General features: G+C 43.1%; 2 long non-coding RNA genes across 9 annotated transcripts in view; one reads left to right on the top strand and one right to left on the bottom strand.

Moving 5' to 3' along the window:
* Positions 1–2,074: 2,074 nt before the first annotated feature.
* LOC140615824 (uncharacterized) lies at positions 2,075–18,736 on the bottom strand. Its single transcript, XR_012016309.1, has 2 exons — positions 18,251–18,736; positions 2,075–2,494 (listed from the first exon to the last, which is right to left on the bottom strand). It is a non-coding gene; the product is annotated as an uncharacterized lncRNA (long non-coding RNA).
* LOC140615825 (uncharacterized) overlaps positions 16,190–18,792 on the top strand; it is a 63,796-nt gene continuing 61,193 nt past the window's right edge. For 3 of the 8 annotated variants that reach the window (XR_012016316.1, XR_012016314.1, XR_012016315.1), the window contains exons 1-2: positions 16,191–16,315; positions 17,187–18,734. This is a non-coding gene — a long non-coding RNA (uncharacterized lncRNA). Of the gene's footprint in view, positions 16,316–17,186; positions 18,735–18,792 lie in introns of all 8 variants that reach the window. The other 5 variants (XR_012016317.1, XR_012016310.1, XR_012016312.1 and 2 more) reach the window with 4 other exon arrangements.

The raw sequence follows: 18,792 nt of genomic DNA, 5'->3' as shown, positions 1-18,792 counted from the left end.
TGGGATAAAACATTTTACTCTGATGATAACACATAGCACTGCACAGGGGCCACAAGCCAGTGTTCTATGCTTTCTCCAAGAATTGCTATCATTAATAGTCTTCCTGCCAGCATGGATGCAAACATGCCCATGGATGCTTTGGCAACTGCAGGTGAGTCTCCCATACAGAGACTTGTTTTCACGATGTGGAGTCTCTCTTATACCATGACAACCACTGGCCCCGTGTGCATGTGTTTTACTAGATGGCAAGGAAAGGGTGGTCCTTCGGGTCAATGCAGTGTTCTTTGAGAAAGTCTTCAGAAGTCTGCATGAATTTCAAACCCACGTGGTGGGATCCCTTATGCTGAAAATCCTAGATGATGTTTACCATGAGTCCGCACTGACTTTCATCAGGTTTGATGATGATAAAGAGGCCCTCGCTACTAGCCCTGGTTCACTTCACCTGTTGTTGCTCCAACTCCAGTTGCTGCTTGGGCCCCACATGGTCCCCAGCACACACCAGCTAGCATTGCTGGTCATCTCTGCTCCCAAAGGACAAGCAGTGACCCAGCCGCCAATACTGGGAAGTTGTACAGTTAATAGGTATTTGTCCTATCATTTCTGCCAAGAAAATAAGCATGAGCAATAAGTAATACTGTTGTAAGCTTTACTTAGGGCTCCTGTAAGAGCTCAACTGAGTATGTTTTCCTATATTACTGATGAAGTATGAGATTGATAGCCATCAGCAATGTCAAAGCAGCATTCTTGCTCTCAGGGACCATTTTTTGGTTGTTGTTTATGATCATCTGCAAGAATGTGTATAGTTTTTGATTGTAGGAGGCAGGTAAGAGGTAATGGAATGATAAAGGGGGAAAACATTGGGTTAACTTTCATGCTTGTTAGAACAAGGACCATCATTATTGTCATCACCACCATCATCACCACCATCATCATCTTCAATAACTTACATTGATTGTCTCTCTATTATAGAAATTCAGTCTAATCAAAGATGAAATAAATGACTTTGAATGCCTCTGTAGCCCAAAAGTTTATAATGAATAAAATTCCCAAGTCCATTTTGGTTCATCTTACATTTTCAAGCCACCCAACACTACCACCAGTTTTTATTTTGATTAATGCCAGCACAAACAGACAAAACTCTTTTTATGGCTTGATTTTTTATATTTTACACTTTGGCTTGATGTCACATCTGTGGCATCTTCATCTCTGCTGTCTGCTTCACAGCACATGGGGATCCTCTTACGTCTGTGGGGTTATCAGCCGAGTCCCTGGGGGCCCTGCTTCATTAGGCTCATGCTCCCTTGGGCAGCATTTTCTTCTGAAAATTTTACCCTGAAGTCACCTTTGCCCAGAGATGTGGCTGCTGTGGTTGCCTGTGTTTGTGAAGCCATGTGACTATGAAGAGAGTCATTCAGGTCGAGCCCAGGGCCAAAAGACAAAAATACTTGTTGATTGGCATGGCACCAACTGTTTGCTATAAATGCAGACCTGAGTGTTGGGGCACATCTCTGGAGGCCCCTAATGGGGATGTGGATTTCCAAGAGGAGAAGAGGGACTGGGAAACTCTGATCCAGACTCGGTGGCTGGTTACTAGTCAGTATGGGAGCATTTCAGTACTCTGGTGTGCACTCCTGGTACGGCCTTCCTACCACCTACCAGCTGCATGGATCCACTTGGATCAAGCCCGTTGCAATCACTGCTTTGTTTCTGGCATCAATACAGGCAAGGACATTTTTCATGCCTAAGTATGCTAAATGCTAAACACCACTGCTGGGAGATATGTTAAGCCAATTCTGATTCCGGGATTAGTTTTTAGGTTTCCTCCCAAATGACATAGACTGATATGATTGTTATTTTTCTCAGCAGCGTCCAGGCTTAAGTGGGAGGGATGGACAACCAAAGAAAACATTGAAATCTTTGACCTGCCCTTTAACAAAGGTCTCACTGATGTGATATTGATTCTGGGTTAACAAGAAAAATCCACTTTCTTCTACTTTTTCGAGTCTCAGTTATCTCATTATTGAAATGAAGTCATGGTGGATCTTATCAGAATATTTTTTTTTTTTCTGGTGAATTGCGGACTTCTTTTACTGAAAGGAGACTTGCAAAAATGGAAGCAATTCTTCTGAAGAGGTCCTATGTATGAATCAGTACTTAGACCCGGTGCCTGAAGGGACCGGTCTGGCCATAGGATCACTCATCCTTCCCGGAGTCGGGCCACCAGTACAGCCCCAGCGCGGGTGAGGACAGCCCTGCTGGCTCTGCTAACCCTCTCTCGTCAGCCTTGTTGTAGTTACAAGTTGAGCAGGGCTCTCCCACAGCAGCAGCTGAGACTTTCTGGCCTGCGCTCTGTCTCCTGGCTGCTTGGCTTGGAAAGTGGCCACTGTCACTTCGTTTACCTATAACGTCCATCCCAAGCTTGTGCAGCAGGGCAGGGGAAGGAGATCCTCAGGCACAGCCAGACAGGGCATTCAGGGCAGCACCTAGATCAGACCTTCAGGGGAAGAGAGGAAACATTTGAGTCTCATGTGAGATGTGTTTAGAGAATATCTATGCCTTTTGCTTCCTAGCACATATTTTTCCTAGTGTTGCTTAATAATATCATTTAAACTTCCCACTTTGGGGAACTTTAAACGTCAAACATAACAAAGCTAGAGAGAATAGACTAATGGACCCCTGTGTGCCCATCACCTAGCTCTTGTTGTCAATGAACTAGGGCCAGTCTTGTTTTGCATAATATTCCTCACCTAGGCAAATACTCAAAATGAGGATATTTTCAAAAGAACTGATTTGATCTAGGGATGATTTGGTGGAGTGAATCTATCATAGTGAGAATCCATAAAGGTGTGTCGTTGAGTGAGGCTGTCATGTGAAGGAGGCCAAGAACATGTGCATTTGAGGACCACAAAAAGAACAAATTGTGGGTTAATGAAGATTTTAATATTCAAATAACAAGAACTTTCAAACAATGTCATTGGGTTGAGTAAGAGCATGAGGGGAAAATAAGAAGGAAGAACACAGCTGACTCTGGAAAAATAAAATGTTATTAAAAAAAACAAAACAAAACAGACAAAACATCCACAATGGTACAAACAAAAAGAGGGTGGAATTAAAAAGACATACATAGCCGCTGATGGATATGGACGTGGATATGTTTGAGTGTAACGCATAACATCCAGCTAGAAGCCAGCAGGTAAAGATAAATTCTCAGGGAACAATAAATTTTAGTCCCATGGGCTGAAATCTGTAAACACTGACTGTTTTTTTTCTCCTGGAGGCTGGCCATGACCATAATCTCCAGGGAGAAATGTGTCCCCAAGCCAATTGGTCTCTTTTCTATGTGACATCCCATTGGGTATTTGGTTCGAATATTTCTGATTTTGTTGTTGTGGAATTGGTTTTTATTTTAGTTGGTGTGATGTTGATATTTTCAGAAAAAAAAAACCTTTTCTTAACGTAGAAGAAATTGCATTCTCTTGGGCATTTTTACTCTGTCTTCAGGATATGTCTTGAAACATATCCATAATTCGATGAACACTAAAGTCTCACTAATACCTTTATTCATTCAATAAATAGTCATTTATTGTCTATCACGTGTAAGATGCCAGTGGAGGCAGTGAGGTGTATGAGCCTCTTTGTCACCCGAGGGGGTTGCAGACAGCTCTGGGGGCAGGCAGCTGCCGGTCTAGGCAGTATGGGATCAGTGGTGCCCATCCCTACGGTGTTGGTGCTCAGGATGGGATGGTCCACTTGGCTGTGGTCGGTGGTGTCGGGGCACTGAGGCACATATACTGGGCATCTGGCAGAGGGGCAGCAGACAGTATGAGCCCACCTATGGAGGAGGACTCCTGAATCCAAATTCCAGCTCTGTATTTACTGATCATATGAATCTTGGACATGTTATCTTCTCTTTACTTTCCTTTCCTTATCTAGGATGCTCCCAGATGCGCCTGCCTCTGGGAGTGGTCGTGAGTGAGAGTGTGATGAGGCCCAAGGAAGTGATCACTGGTGTCATCACTCTGTTTTGGCCCAGTGGGACCAGTAGCCTTGTGACCAGGGGGACTCAGGACCAGCCTGTAGGTGCCCCGAGTCATGGCAGGGGAACACAGGCTACCAGGAAGCAGGGGGGGCGATGGCTGAGCTAAGTCCTCGAGAGCATGGGAAACACGGTTCAGAGAGAGGGAGGATGCTGGCTCCCATGAACCCGGCAGCAAGTGAAGACTGGTGGGTTCATGGAGTGGAGTACGTGGTCCTGAAGGAGTAAAGGAAGCAGGCAGGAAGCAGTGCTGTCCTGAAGGGACCTGGCATCTCCCTGTCAGGGACCAAAGAAACCTTGGCTTGCTGCATTTGAATCCCAGACTTGTGGACCTTGCAAGTCATCTGTTCTTCCTCTCACAGATGGAAAAGGTTGGAGAGGTGGAGTGCCAAACCCAAGGCCACACAGCTGGTTAGGAGGGAGGCCAGCACTTGAACCTGGTTTTCTGCCTCCTAGCTCCCAATCTTCTTCCTCAGTTGGTGGCTTTGTGTAGGTAATGAAATAATAGGCACACACGAAGCACCTAGCCCCTGCAAAGTAGCTGGCTGTTCCCTTCTGGACAAAGAAGGAAAGAATCCAGGCCGAGGGATAAATTGCTTCGGGGCTGTCATTGTGCATAGTGACTCAGGCTGTTACTTTATATCCAACCTTCTTGTAAGGTCAGGGAATGACAAGACATTATTCACTCTTTGATGTTTGCTAAGCAAATATAAAGTTTGCATGTTGGCCTGCACCCAGTTTTCAGTTTGAGAACTTTCCAGTTGCAGTTTTTGGAGTCGTGGATGAGGTTAAGAGATAGACAGCTGCGATAAGAAAGGGTATATCAGACGTATGCACAACGAACTGTGTTTTAATTGCATTGAAAAATGCTTTTGCCCTGATGTGTTTTGGTTAATGCCTTCCACGGCATTTGTAAAGAGGCTGTAAACAGAAACCCCATAATGGAGCAGTCTTTAAAATAGGTGTCTATTCTTGGTTGGAAGAACTTCAGAAGTGTGCTTCCTTATTAAAGAAAGACTGCGTGCTTTTCTGCTTTGAAGAAAATGACTGCAGATTTATGGAACTCATGACAATCAGAAGCCAGGCATTGGCACAGAGTTAAGACTGATTGGGAGGTTAAGTGACTTACATTAACATGGAAAGAAATGCCTCTTTTTGGAACACTGCTTTCTATTTATTTCTAGCAGATAATTTGACTTGCAGCAGTGTATCAAAGGCTTAGCCTGCTCCTTGTTTTGTTGGCTTGTATCCTTTCCGTTCTTTTCTACTTCAGGATGGAATTTTGAGTTGATCTAAACCTAAGAAATTACTAAACATGAAGCTAAGGAGAAATGTTGCCTGGCACTCTAATCCTTCTAGGGGGCAAGGAGGAAAGAAGTGAGGAGAGAGGGCTTCTTTCCTTAGGCTTCTTGGGCCATGACTCAGCCGAGAGAATGAGTGAGTTACTCACTTTCTCTTTGCCATAGTTTTCCCATTTGTGAAACAATTTTAATAATACCTGGGACTGTGGGCTGTGAAATAATTTTATCCCCTCAGGAAAAAAAAAGAGCTATCAAACTATGACATGATTAAGTAATACATAGCTTTTGATTTATACTAATATGCCAAGTTTCTTGCAATATTTTTTTGGCCAGCTTTCTGAAAGAAATAATTTGATTTTCACAATTACATCGGCTGCCCAGCCCATGATGAATGAGCACAATGGCTATGTGACTCAACAGAACACAAATTCTTCTCCAGTGTGATGGTTCTTATTGTTCGAAGCAACTAAATATGTAGATGACTGTGTTCAGCTTCACTATTTTTTTTTCTTTTGTTTTCGGTCTTGTCTCATCAGATACGCATTCCAAGAAATTACCTTAAGATTTGTTTCACCATTAAAGCGACATTCCCAGCTGTGCTCCAATCAACTGGATAAAAGCAGAGAAGCCATCAGAAGTTGTTCCTGGTTGACTATCACCTTTCAAAGTATGTGTATGTGGGAAAAAGTCCTCATCCCTCTCCGACTATTGTTAAAAATAAGTAATGATGTATTATAAGATGCTTTTCATGCCAGAGGGTTCCGAAATGTTTTGCAACTGTGCATATAAACAGGAATTACTTCACCAGCCACTGAAATGTGGCCACCTCTTGGACAAAATGTGGCAGCTGTTTAATAATGCATAGCAACATTCCAAAACAGTCGAGGCTTGGAAATGAGGGGCAAACTTGCATCCAACTAAAATCACCTGGGAAATTTCCTGGGCTGAGTTGTGCTGTGTTGGGAAGGATCTTTTGTAACCACAAGAGGCCAGGACATTAGTTTTATGTCTCCCTAGGAAATTCAGCTCCATTCTGTTTAGTGCTGGCTCATGGTCACCTGCTAAATCATCCAGATCCCAGACCGCAAAATGATGGACATTCCTCTGAAGTGTGGCCAGTTTTCCACACTGGCTGATGGAAGAGGCTGGGCAGTGTGGAGAGGTGGCCTTGGATGAGGATCATGGTGACCTGACCCCTGCAACAATATTTGGAACTGTTAATGGCCCAGGGTGATAGAAGAGAAAGCTGTGACCAGTTCTTCCTGGTCACTAGAGATATTTACCACAAACTCATCAACATTGAGTCTACTCTGTGCTTCAGTGTACCAATGTGCCGTAGTATGTCAAAGAAGATCTAGAAGAGCCTCTTTTTGGATCACAATTTCATTAGCAAAAATAGCTTCTCCTTTAGGCAGAACAAAAACTCAATTTACAAGTGGATTAATCTTTTCCAGATAGGTTTAATTTAGGGAGAAGCCACACTCCTGACCACTTGTATTCCCTCATGCCTTTGTTTTCCCAGTTTAGTGTGATTATTTTTATGGCTAAAAGAGAGGGATGAACACTACATAGTAAAACCCATAGCAAAAGAGAGGCAGTGAGGGCAGTCTCACAGGAAATTACAGCTGTACACACATTCATGAAAAAAGAAGAAAGATCTCAAATGAATAACCTAGTTTTTAGGTTATTAGGTGATTCTTTGGAAAGATCAATAAAGTTGAGAAACTTTAGCTAGGTGAGTAAAAAGAGAGAGCAATAAAGAGAGAGAGAGAGAGAGCAAATAAGAGTGGCAGGGACTTGTTTCATTCTTAGGCACTGGATGGTACCAGGCTGGTCTCTTGATTCATCTGGAACTGAGAGCCTTTGTAGGATTCTCTTAGAAGATGGGGGGTGGTGGAGGGTCCAACGTCATTCCCGCAAGGCTGCATAATACAGGTCAGATAAGACAGTATGTATCACACCTCAGTTATTCTTCTATGAACAAAAAGGGAATCATAAACATCGAAGGCAATCTTACAGTGGAAGAGAGAAATCTGGAGCTGGGCTGGAGGGTGGAGGGTTTAGTAAAATCAGGAGGAACCGATGGTGGTGGGATGACCTTTAGAGAATGATTGTCTAACCAAACTCTTGGCTCACAGCTCTTGCTGGTGAATCCATTCCTTTCCTTGCCCTGAATCACTCCCTGGGACCAGCAGTCTTGTCTTCTCAAAAGCAGGCGTCAGGGCTGTTGTTCTAATTCACCATATCCTGGTGACAGTTCTGATTCTCCATGGAGAATTCCACTTTCCTAAATAGGTCCAAATTAAATATTGACTTTACTAATTTTAAGTCATTTTGCCCATAGACAAATGTGCTTTCCTAAGGTCATTTTGAAGAAATGTTTTTGCTCAATCATGAGGATGCTACTCTTACTATGTGAGATTTCATGGACATGAGCAAAAGACATGCCTGTAGCATCCCTCCCTGGTGGATGGACAAAGTCCTGGGCCCTGGAAACACTATCCTTGATCAACACTGAAGAAAGTGCTGGACTGTTATGGGTGTGTCAAATTGTGTCTGCTTTGTTAAGGTGATCCTCTTTCCTTCCTTGCAACATCGGATCCTTCTCTGAGTTCTGATGCTTTGTCTTGTCTTCCCCAGCCCTGATTGGGAAGAACAGCACTTCTCCCTGGGCCATTAGTAGAGACTCCTGATTTCTTTTTTTATTTAATCCCACCTGATCCAGTGCCAGAGACTTATTTCTACACAGGTGGCAAGGTAGTCCAGTTCCAGAAGGGCTCCCCACTGACCACAGAGTGGACACCAGAAGTCAGCCCCTGCCATTCGAGAAGCACTGCAGTCTAGGGAGGACCTACTTTTCTAGACTCCTGTCCTGATCTTCAACTCCCTCCTCAACACCATGTGACCAAGCCATGCAAGACTCGTGATTTCCTGAACTTGCTACCTTTTCCTTTTGTGTCTTCATGTGATCCCAGCTCTGACTGGTATCTTAGCTGCGGTTTCATGAGGGACACTGAGCCAGAGCCACCTGGCTAAGTTGTTTCTGGATTCCTGGCCCACAGCACTGGGATAAATGAATGTCATTGTTTTAAGCGGCTACTTGGGGGAAATTTGTCACAGGGCAATGGATTCCCCTCTCGGCCTGCTATCGTTATACATGAGAAGAAGGATACAAGCAACCCACTCCCTTGTTGCTCAGAGTAGGCCAACCTGTGAGCACAACTGCTATGACAGAACAGCCCTCGCCACACTTGACAACATGAGCTTTGTGTTGACCTTCAACCAATGTGTACCTGTGTTCAACCGATGGGTATTTAGAGGTGCTGTGCTCTCATCAAATTTGGGGAATGGACAGATGCAAATGAAAAGAGATAGGACCTGCATGAGTCACGAGGTGGAGGAAGCAGAAGCAACTGCGGGCTTTGCTGAGCGAAATGCATCTGTAGTGTCTGAATGGCTTTTCTGCTTCTCTCTGTCAGAAAGGACAGCAGAGTGGAGAGAAGATGGGTATTTTGAGACAAGGGCGGCTATTTTGAAAGTCCTCACAAACAATAGAATGTGTTCATGTTTGTGTGGTTTGTGTGGTAGCCCAAGAGGCCAGGGCACTGAGAGGTCTGATGGGAGCCAAGGCTTGGGTTTTCCACCCAGCCATCTGACTACTGCCCCGTGTCAGTCTGTGAAGCCATCTCAGGAAGAACAACTGAGGAAGGCAGCGAAGCCCCGGGGTTTATAGCCTCTTGTCTGTGACCTGCAAGCCCACATGGGAACATGGTCCTCGGTGCACTGCATCATCTGTCTTCTCCCCCTGTTGCCCCTTTCCTGCCACCATTACCGGGGTCCTCAGGTCTGGCAGTTACTGGGTGCCTGCCCAGTATGTTCCCGGGGTTCACGCCTTTCCTGATCTATGAAGATGTGAGTACAGGAGGGAATCTTTACACACCTTCTCTAACACCTTACTCAACATGTTTTCTCACCTGGGAGCATTAATACTGTAAGCCTGTCCTCCATGGAAAGAGACGATTCTCAACAGTGTGTAAAGAAATCTGGATTTTATTCTGAAGGTGATGTGAAGACCTCAGCAGATGGCATAACAGGATTATTGCTCTGGTATGCTAGTGGGGTGTGATTAGAGGGGGATGAGACTGGAACTTGGGTGGGGGGATCAATTAGGAAGTGTGATACAGTAATCCCTGGGAGGGATGCCCAGGGCCTGACCTAAAGCGCAGGCTGGAAGCAGGGGTACCTGGCAACTGCCTACGCTTCCTGTGCAAAGTGACTGAAGTTGTTGTGATTGGGATCTTCCTCTGCCATTTGGTGATTGTTTGTGAAATGCCCACATTGCAGGTGCTGTGCTGTGCTGGTGAGAACTGGTGCTGCTCAGGCCCTGGTTCTGCCCTCAAGGGGCTCACAGGGGCTTGCTGGGAGACATTCCTGCCAATGTGGGCAAAGCAAGCTCCCTTGAATGGTAATTATGCATTTCACGCAGGCTTAATAAGATAGTAGACATATGAAGTAAAAGCAGGATAATTACTTAAAATTGAGGCAAGACATTTCTTTATATCCTAGGTATTAATGGTTAGTGATAGTGTCTTTTAAGACCTTCTCTCTTTGAGTCATTTTTAATACACCAACCTTAGTCAAGGCAGGAAAAAAAAAAGGTTGCAATAGTAGTATCTTCTGTTCAACCAACCCACCTCAATGGTCTCTTCCAGAAATATTTTTTTTCCACAGTCAGCACAAGTACAGCACTTATGCAGTATTTTTTTTTTTTAATATTCAGGACACTTTATACTTACTAATTACTAAACAACAAGTACCACAACTCCCCACCCCCAACCCCCTGGAAAAAGAAAAAAGAAAAGAAATAAAAGAATTTGTTTCATTTCTTGGATAGGAACACTTGATCTCTTTTTGTGTGAGTTTTATAGGATTTCCCTTCTTCAGCTTTGTTGTGTGAGTATATATCATTTTTCTGGGTTGGACTGGCTGGGAAGGGAGGCTGAGGGAGCTGCTGGCATGGCTGGCATGGATGATGATGGATCTGTGGCAGGGAGGCAATCTCTCTTGACCTGGGCTAAGCTGAAGACCTGTGTGTGCTGGCACCCAGGCAGGCCTGTCCCCAAGCTCTGGGCCTGGTTTCCTGCTGTGAGCTGTGGCCTGGGGCAGGAGCTGAGCTGGGCTGGGCTCTCAGCCATGACTCAGCACCTCTCACAGGACCACCCCTGACCACAAACCAGGCTCAGTAATGGGTTGACTGACTGACTCAATAAAAAGATGAAAAACTTTCTCTTTCTGCATCCCTCTTGCAGGAGAGGCATGTGGGGGTGTGTGTGCTAAAAATTGCTGTTCTTATAATGGTAGGCATGACCATAATGATAACAGGAGTTCTTCAGGAGCCATAGTAAGGAAAGAGAAAGAACCAAGTACCCTCGTTTATCCCAGGGATTTTATGAAAGCTCTGGTTTGTAGGTCCTGCCTCTCCTCGGACACAGCTGCTCCTGGATGAGCACTAAAGGATCCCTAGAATTAGACTTCCAACCACTTTTCGGGACTCAGCTTCCATTAACTTTCTATAAGAGCCTCCTTCATCCGCTCCCCTTTCCCTTCCAGCTCTGAACCTTTGGCCACTTCACTCCCCAGGCTCACAATGCTCTTTCACTTCCTTCCTTATCCTTTGGAATCCTTCTACCACCTCATGGACTCTCCTGGTTATCACAGTGAATTCAAGCAAAGTATTTAGCATGAGACTTGGCCTATAGTATAAGCCTTGGCTCTCACTGGGCCCTGCAGTCATGGTAGTCGCGGAAAAGGCTCAGTCAGCAGGAATTCACACAGAATAATGAGCTGCTCAAATAAGAAGTTCATTCTCACTCCTCCGCGCTCAGAATCATTTCTGTTGTTTCAGCATAGTCAGGTCTAAAGATGACTGACGAAGCTAGTCATTCCTTAGACGAAATGTATTTTGGTGATTCCTGGTTTGTTTTTTTAAGAAGTTTTTATTTTTTGAAGATTGCCCAGGCTTTAGAAATATTTTTCTTCATTGCGTTTCTGTGAGGTTTGAATTGGTGTGTGTGTGTGTCTTCACTCACTGTAAATCCCCAGATTCTTTGAGGTTCTGATGACGTGAGAGCCAGACTCCAATCGCCTCCCTGAGATCACAGTCTAAATGTGGGTTCTTGGAATTCTCTTTTTTTGGAGCTTAAAACTGAAGATCTCCAATGAAAGAAAACATAATTTTAAATTCTCTCAATGTGTTTTTATAGATATAGATTCTTTATGTAATTTGTAAATCGCTTTGATAGGTGTTATACATATTCTTAACTTTCAGGTCATCAGTCTAAATGTCATAGAGTGTCTTGTTACTTTTCTTCATTTTATGGGTGGGTAGGTATTTGGGTATAAAGGTGGTGAATTCAAAAGTAGAAGTTGCAAGTGATGAACATTTTCTTAAGTAGAAGTTGAAAGTGATGAACATTTTCTTAAATTTGAGAAGGGGCTGAGTGAGCCAGGTTTAACAAAACCAGACTTGTTCTAACAACAACAACAACAACAACAAAAAAGCCTGTAGAAGACAGAGAAACCAGGTGGTAAGTTCTGGAAAGATGGGGAGAATACCCCCCAGTTCTAATATTTCTTTCCTCCTCCTCCTCCTCCTTCTTCTTCTTCTTCTTCTTCTTCTTCTTCTTCTTCTTCTTCTTCTTCTTCTTCTTCTTCTTCTTCTTTTTTTTTTTTTTCTGTTCTTGGTGAAGTGAAGGGAGAGGCAGCAAAGACCAAAATGGCTTGCTTCCTTTAGAAACACTGCTCATCCATCCAACTGACATCATGGGAGGAAATCTCCCTGCCTATTTTTGGGGTGGTAATTCAACCCTAAGTGTAAGAACTGAAACCCTCTTCCACTTTGTAAGGTCACCAAGAGCTATTGTGCAAATCACTAGCTCTCTGGAGGTTTTCAAGGAGTTGTTTGTCTTTCTAACAACAACCCCCATAAATCAGTCGTACCACTGGAGTGTCCTCAGCCATCAGAATTAAGTGTGAGCTTTCCCATCACTGGGAATCAATCAAAATCAACCAAGAGGATCAGATGGTAAGGTGGTGAAATCACAGTCGAAGTGGGGGCGAATAGAAAATCTGAGCCTGGGTGGGGCCTCTGGTTCCCCTTTGTGAATGTACTCTCTCCACAGAAGCTGGGGGTGTGTTTTCACTTCCTATTATTTTAGTAGGTCATCATTCTGTGCGAGTGAGTGCTGACCTTCCCCAGTGTCATCACCAAAGTACCTCTGCATCAGGACACTGTGAACAGCTTTGGTTTTAGAAGAAGGATGCTGACTCTGATTTGTTTGTTTGTTAGGTTAAGCGTCATCTGACTTTCATGAGATGGTGACAGTGGATGGAAAGTGAAAAACTGAGATGCCTGGGTGGCTCAGTGGTTGAGCGTCTGCCTTTGGCTCAGGTCATGATCCCGGGGTCCTGGGACTGAGTTCCACATCGGGGCCCCCAGAGGGAGAAGCAGTCTTGCTTCTATGTCTCTGCCTTTCTCTCTCTCCCTGTCTCTCATGAAGAAATAAATAAAACCTTAAAAAAAAAAAAAAAAAGAAAGAAAGTGAAAAACAGTTCAACAACTGGAGCTGTGTTTTCTAATAGGTGAGAGAGGGTGTGAAGGGGATTTATTTTCCTCAAATGAATGAATTAGTATTTTTGGCTGATTCTTTGGGGTGATGGAAATAAACTCAGGACACCCCTTCTTTATCTGGATAGAGCTACTGTTGTATGTCCATTATGAAAGATGAGCCATGGTCACCAATCTATTTCCACTTTACACTCATTTTCTTTGGGTATTTCTTTCCTCTTTCTCATTTTTTCAGTGAAAAAAAAAATGTTTCATTGGAGAGATGTATAAGAAAGTGTTATTATGACTAATTTTCTTTTTTTTCTGGTTCTACATCATGGAGAGCTATGATGTTTCTCGTCGATGTTAAACTTTTTCCCTGAGGTTTTTGTACTGAGGCATTTATTCATTTGGAAAATGTTAGTGTAAAGTACAGGGACTTTGGAATCAAATCTGTTTCTCTCGTTATTAGCAGGGCAGGTTGGCTAGCCTTCCTGGTGCTCTTTCCTTCATCGATGAAGTGGGAAGAATAATTTCGATTGGGCAAAATCATTACGGGTTTAAAGAGTGTGTGTGTAGCCCCTGAAACAGCACCTGATGGGTTGTGGGCAGTCAGTGAGTGGAGCGGTGATGCTGATGCTCTAATGCTCGCAGCCAGAGCACTGGCAACAGTAGACACTACTGCATTGACTTTGTTACCACAGTAGTAATGCTACTGGTGTTACGCATACCTTTTTCTTTGCCCTTCACCATAACTCATTTGACTATTTTTATCCAGGAACAAAAGGGAGACACTGAGCTCTCCCTGCTTTTAAAGTGTAAACCGAGAGTCCTATGATTTTTAACATAGTTGAGGTGTTTTGTAAATGGAATACTTAAAATAAAGATTCCTTATGATTTGGGTCATGGAAATTCAATAATTCGTGGCTGCCTACAAGACACTGTGCTATAATATTCTTATTCAAATAGATTTAAAAGCTATTCCCTCTCTGACAGAGGTGAATCATTTGCAATGGCAATTATTATTGCTTCCAAAGAAATGACTGCATTGTTGCTGAAAATAATCAGGCTACATTTCTCAGTAAGTTGGTAAACAATGAAGGTCACCAGAAAATGTTAACAATGACGAGCTTTCAACACCCACATCATTTTAGTGTCTGGCATTTTCTTTCTGGTGACTTCACTGGCAATCTCTGTATCAGTGACATTTAACTTCTGTACCTAGTAGAGTAAGTTTTCCCAACCAGGTCTTACAACTCAAGCCCTGTACGTATTGATCACATAAAAGAAATCAGAACACCAGTTCCCTTATTCTCATTTTGAAGGTATAATAGTAAAAATGGTTTACATCATGGGTTATGGGCGAGGGTGAGCAATTACATTAGTGCACACTTGAGAATTGGGTCTTCTCTTTGATTGGGTCTTCTCAGATGGGAGGCATTTGTTCAGAATAGGAGACATTTAGCCTCTATCTAATCCTGGGAAATGGACGAGGATTTGAGTGGGAAGAAGACATAATGGGGAGCAGAAGCAGTTGCCCACCAGGCTTGGAAGGCTCCAGAAAGTTATGGGTGGAAGTGAGAACAAGGACTATAAATAAGCTAATTCTGAAAAGGGACAGGGAGTGCCTGCAAAGACTCCAGTGTGCAGTTACAAAGAGAATCACCAACTGATTTTAAGGCAGTGCACTTATGTTAGAAATTGGGCACAGTTTGGCTCTTTAGTGATAGAATAAGGCTGCTGGCAGGAGTGGGGGTGATAGTGCAGGAACTCATCCCTCCCTTACCATTTCCTACATCACCCCCTCCAGTGAGTTGGGGAAAGCTTTGGAGCACACTTTTATTATGGGAATAATTCAGGAACAAAATGAAACCAAAAGTGGCCCAAATTTCAGTTTAACAAAAAATGCAGTATTAAAGCCTTTTATGAAGAATTCTTTCTAAATCCTTTGAAATCTAATTCCTGGGGTTCAAATACTTCTTAGAGTTAATATATTAAGAATCTCTCTATTTTTCTAGTTTCAATATATTATTTAATATCAAAGTTCTAATAATATACTTTTAAATATTGGAAGGCAATCTTTCTATCTATCTATCATCTATCTATCTATCTATCTATCTATCTATCTATCTATCTATCATCATCATCATCATCATCTATCTATCATCTATTTGCTTTCACCATGAAGATTGCAATGTCCCTCATCTGTGCAGAATAAACTACAAAACAGTATCTAGAAGTGGTGATTCAGGGTAAACAGTGCTTTAAGAACAGGTTGTTGAACAAACTAGCTTCTCTCTTAACAGCTTTTCAAGGGCATGTGGTCCTAAGTATAAAGGTATGTGGCCAGTGAATTGTTGGAGATGAAAGCTGTGGATGGAGATCTGAAAATTTCATCCCTCTTGGACTATAGGAGCTCAACAGTGTCAGCTGGGATGGTTTTTCTGTGACAAATTTGAAATTTGAGCATGTGGGTACATGTCACTGATTTGAGCTCTTAATGAACATGTAAGATGGACATCTCACCAAAATTTTCCCTGTATTTGGAAGTAATTGGTAACATGATTCCATCCTAATTGACAGCATCAATCCCAAGACCATGTACACATAGTGACTGAATTGACTCCAGTCTCCAGTATTCTAGATGGTTCCTGTAGCTCAGGCTCATTTCTCACTTAAGTGTATTAAATTGAATGGACAAGTACAAAAAACCCATGTGGGCCTGATGTATCATAAACAGAGGCCTTCTTAAAGGATTCATTTTCTCAGTAAAGGAACAAGAAAAAAAGTTTCAATTCTGTTTCCTACCCCTAAATTACAGAATAGTGAATTGGAAATGGTCCTAGGCCTATAATCAGAAGCACTAGACCCGAGTCTCAGTTTTGGGAGGCAATACCAAGTGATTCTGCGGCCCACAGAAGATTGCTTAATCTGCTGGACCCTGGGTGCGTCCTGGGTGGTACCCGGCACGGTGCTGGCACTTTTGCAAACATTATGTCATTTAGTGCTAACGCCACCAACTTCTTGCTTCCTTCTGCATAAACTAGACTTATGAAGAATAAGTTAAGATGTAAGATATATTTTTATAAAATAATAAAATAAGTGATGCCCTGTTTTGAGTGCTTTCTATATGCCAGGCACTTAACCTATATGATGTACGTTAAGCACCTTCCAACTATCATCCTACTTAACCCTTAGAGTAACACTATGAAGTGGGTACTGATTGAGATGATAAACCTTAGGTCACAAAGCTAGGAGGTGATGGTCAATCCTGAGCTATACTTTGTCATCTTTTACCAGATCTATATTTAGCTTCTTGGAACTCTCTTGGAGGACATATTTTCTTTCTTGGAATGATGAAGTAAAGGCACAGTGAGTAATGAAGATATTAACATTTCTAATCATTCTTCAGGTTTGATACTTTTATAAATATTTCACAATTCTCTTTTTATGTGTACCACAGAAGCCTAATATAAACCTAGAATGTTCTAGAGATCATATTTGCATCTTATCAGGAGGCGACACCTTGCTTCTTCCCTCACTGCCTCAGCTGTTTACAGCCCTGCTCCCTAAGGCCCTGTGGGTCACTGTGACTGGCTCCAGAAATTTTTTTTTTCATTTTAACCCTATCATCAAAGGGACAAACTGATGAAATTCTTAGAGTCCACGTGTACACTTGCCGTGGTGCTGTACTCTCTTAAGTGAAGGCATGTTTCAGACTTTGGAAAAACCCTGTTCGCTCAGCTGCAATTCCATCAGATGTTCTGTTTTGATTTTCTTGCTGTTGCTGCTGTGCTGTTACTTTCCCTCCAAACACTGAGGTTAAGAGAGATAAACCTTCAAGAGTACGCTTCACTAAAGCATTTGGACTGTTCTGGCAGAAGAGAACCCACAAGTCCAAAAATGAATGGACCTCTCGAAACAGCGCATAGCTTTGCCATGATCTCATTCTATCTCTTGTTCCACAAAAAGAACATATTCTCCAGAATATCTCTTATCAGAGATAGAGATAAAAGACATAATTTGAGATGGCTAAAGTTTTAGGGTGACAGTAACATAGGATAAAGTTATTTAATAAGTGACTAAGGTACAAAAACTCAATAAAGTGATACACTTTATGTTCGTAGTCATAAAAAGTGTTTTTTCCTTTGTTGCACACACTGGCTGCTTATATAGCTTCCCAAACTTCAATTTCTGTTGTGACCCAAAGGATTTGTCTAACTTCTTTTCTCCCTTTCTTTAGCATTTCAAGGCCCAGCACAGACATTTCATATCAGAGAGCTTTCTACTGTGTTTCTTTCTACTGTGTTTCTTCTGCTGATGGAAGGGAGAGCAGGAGGCAGGATCTTCAATGGTACACAAAACGGTAGAGAAAGGTACAAAGGTACCTTCAAATGGTAGGAGGAAGGTGTGATGAAAGGAAACCAAAGAATAGCACATCTCCTCAGGCACTTAAAATTGAGTGGTGATGGGGGTCCTCTTGAGGTGTGATCAGGGCTCCCCAAGAATGAGGGCAGAAGAAGCCAGTTACTGAGGAGAATGGGGGCCCAAGCTTCCAGGAACAGGACTGGAACTTAAGACTCACCATGAGTTCATTAGGCATGGAGAGTCCAAGCCAGGACAAGAGACCCTGAAGACCAGTAGATGTCACCAACACACATCTGAGGACCAACACACGGTCCGAGTGCAACTGGCCTCCCAAAATGAAGATATGCCAGTCATCTCCCATCCCTCACACTTGGGTACCAAATTAGGGGGTTGAGTAAGAGGGAGCAGCTGATAGGAATGGGGCCATTTTAATCTGAGAAAAGCTGGGTATTGCTTTAAAAGGAATGTTTCAATGATCTGATTTAAAGGCCAGGCTTCACATTTTCAGGCACAGTTGAGTTTAAATGCATAATGAGTGAAATTTTGCAGTTTCATCACACCTGTTGCTCCCAGATAGTGAGTCTGCAGATGGCATATCATCAGAGGAGGCTGAGTCCCTTTTGGGTCCATCCAAATCACACCATAGCACAGCCTTCTTTGCTATCTCTACCTAAGTGACCCAGACCCTGTGGTCTGTACAAAGCCTCCCTTGATAGTAAAACATCATATGCTAGATGAATCGGCATCTCAGAAATATGTTGGATAAACCAGAGGTCTAACCCAGAGACCTTTCTGAGTCGTCAGTAAATCCCGTTTGGTACACTAAATGTTTTCTGCAAATCCTCACATCCTCTCCTATGGCCTTATTTAGCTCCTTCCTTTGTTCCTCTGTCCCTTGGTCCCCACCAGTAATCATCTCAGACTTTATATGGAACATACCTGCTTTTCCAGTGTGGACTTCTTTTTGGAGGCTCTGAAATGAGAATGACTCACTGACATGAACATGTCTCAAACACTGGTGTTATGGCTCGGGCCACCTTCGGACCCCATGCCTTCAGTGGCTGTGCTGTCACTGTCTGACCCCAACACAAAGTTCAGCTCCTCTGAGCTCTGGAGTCAGGCCTTGTCAAACAACTGGAATTAGAGAGAAGTTCACTCTGCTCTTATTGGGCCCAGAATCGAGATCGGGATGAGATCCACAGATCTGGGCTCAGAACTAGTAAAGGTCTGAGCTGGTCAGCTGGGAAGGAAGGCCTGGGGCATGACCCCCTGTCTCATTCTATCCTGCTACTTACAGTCCCTGACATCACAATGTGGAGACAGCAATCAACAGTCGCTGTGCATGCCCTTAGTAGCTCTTAACAGACAGTCTGGGAAATACTGTTCCAGAAACACCGCTGCACTATGGAATTATTTTACACAGGTAACTTGTAGAACCAAAGTTTTTTTTTTTTTTTTTAATGTCATAAAATTTCCATGAC

This window comes from Canis lupus, chromosome 24 (genome assembly GCF_048164855.1).
Source record: "Canis lupus baileyi chromosome 24, mCanLup2.hap1, whole genome shotgun sequence".
In the NCBI taxonomy this organism is placed as follows: Eukaryota; Metazoa; Chordata; class Mammalia; order Carnivora; family Canidae; genus Canis; species Canis lupus.
Note: the sequence above shows the minus strand (reverse complement) of the source record. Positions and strands in the feature narration are given on the sequence as shown.